Below are 1,776 nucleotides of genomic sequence, written 5' to 3'. Positions count from 1 at the left end.
AAGGATTAAGAGGATTCACAGATTAATTAAAGAACCTAATGGGTCTTAATTAACTCTAACTCCACGAAAGTAGGATTAGATTGATTAAGGCACTCTTTGTCTCACTCGAAAGGGTATTCAAAGGATTTAAGAATTAATCTCCTTAAAACCCGTAAGTTCCACAAGATTGGATAACCAATTTAAAAATCCCAAAATAGCTTGAATATGAAATCTCGAACTCCGGAATCGCCTTTTTATTATTGTTAATTTCTAATTGAATTTAATTACTTGCCATTTTAAATCTTGCAATATTTGAATTTGCTTATTTCAATTTGATGCAATTTTAGTTTAATTAATACATGGTTGGATATATTATTAATTTTGCACATATAGATTTCATACTCCAATACCCATTAATTTGTTACTTTAATTTCAAAGATAGTTCAATTTAGTCAACTTTTTATATCAAAAATTCAATCATTAACACAACTCCTCGTGGGAACGATATTTTTTCTATACGACTTGTACGACCCGTGCACTTGCGGTAGGGACACATCAAGTTTTTGGCGCCGTTGCCGGGGAGTTGTTTGTTTAAGATTGAATTCTTGATTATTTTAGTTGTTTATAGTTTTATTTTTGTTATCTTTTCATTTTTTGTGTTTGTTTGTTCTTTTTTAGGTACTTTTAATCTTTTATGAGAAGAGCTAGAAGCACAAGTGACACATCCTTATTGTTCAATCCTGAAATTGAGAAATTTTGTAAAGCCAACAAGAAAGAAACCAAAAGAAGAAAAGAAGCATTGAGAGAAATTGAATTAGAAGAAGTCATGGCTGATGAAAGAATTAGAATTGGTGGTAATGCTGGAAATGATCGAAACAATGAAAATGTAGCCCAAGGTGAAGAGGTTGTAAATGCTAATGTGCCTAGGGGAAGTATGATGGATCATGCTTTTCCTCGTTTTGATGACTTGAGAGAAAGCATAGCAAGACCAAGAATTGATACAAATAGTTACAAGATGGATTTTGGAGTTCTTCAAATGATTCAAAATTCCCAATTCGGAGGACATCCTTCCGAAAATCCACACACACATCTAAAGAAGTTTGCTATGATCTGTGACATGCAAAAACAACCTGGAGTGTCTGATGATGCAGCAAGATTGAAGCTATTCCCGTTCTCTTTGAAAGATAGAGCGTTGGATTGGCTTGATTCTTTACCTTACAACTCCATCACAAATTGGGAGCAACTCACTGATGCATTTCTTGCACAATATTTTCCACCTGGAAAAACTCAAGAATTGAGGAATCAAATGACAGCTTTTAGACCAAGAGAAGATGAAACTCTCTATGAGTCATGGATGAGATGGAAGGAATTAGAGAGACAATGCCCACATCATGCCATTCCGAAATGGATGATAAATCAGAATTTTTACACAAATGTCACTCTTGCAATTAGAGGGATTATTGATGCTCAAACAAGAGGGAAATTTATTATGAAGCATGAAGATGAAGCTTATGAGCTATTGGAGAAAATTGCAAAGAATACTCATCTTTGGAGTAGTCCAAGAGGACCAGCTCCAACTCAAAAGAGGCAAGCTGCTGGAATGTATGACCTTGATCCATTCAACATGATTAATGCAAAGTTTGATGCACTTACAAATGTTTTGGCTAAGAAGATGGAAGATTTGAGTATGTTGGTTAGTTCATCATCATCATCTGGAAGTTCACAACAAGTGGCTTATGCAGAGGGAACTACCAGCTGTGGAGTAGACTATGGAGAGCAAGCTGCATATGTTGGTAA

At 34.9% G+C, this 1,776-nt stretch overlaps 1 non-coding gene across 1 annotated transcript; it reads right to left on the bottom strand.

The window, feature by feature from the left end:
• Window positions 1-1,270: 1,270 nt before the first annotated feature.
• LOC131170776 (small nucleolar RNA R71) lies at window positions 1,271-1,377 on the bottom strand. Its single transcript, XR_009141543.1, has one exon. It is a non-coding gene; the product is annotated as a small nucleolar RNA R71 (small nucleolar RNA).
• Between the last annotated feature and the right edge of the window lie 399 nt (window positions 1,378-1,776).

This window comes from Hevea brasiliensis, chromosome 11 (assembly GCF_030052815.1).
Source record: "Hevea brasiliensis isolate MT/VB/25A 57/8 chromosome 11, ASM3005281v1, whole genome shotgun sequence".
Lineage (NCBI taxonomy): Eukaryota > Viridiplantae > Streptophyta > Magnoliopsida > Malpighiales > Euphorbiaceae > Hevea > Hevea brasiliensis.
This window is presented reverse-complemented; position numbering and strand designations above follow the sequence as displayed.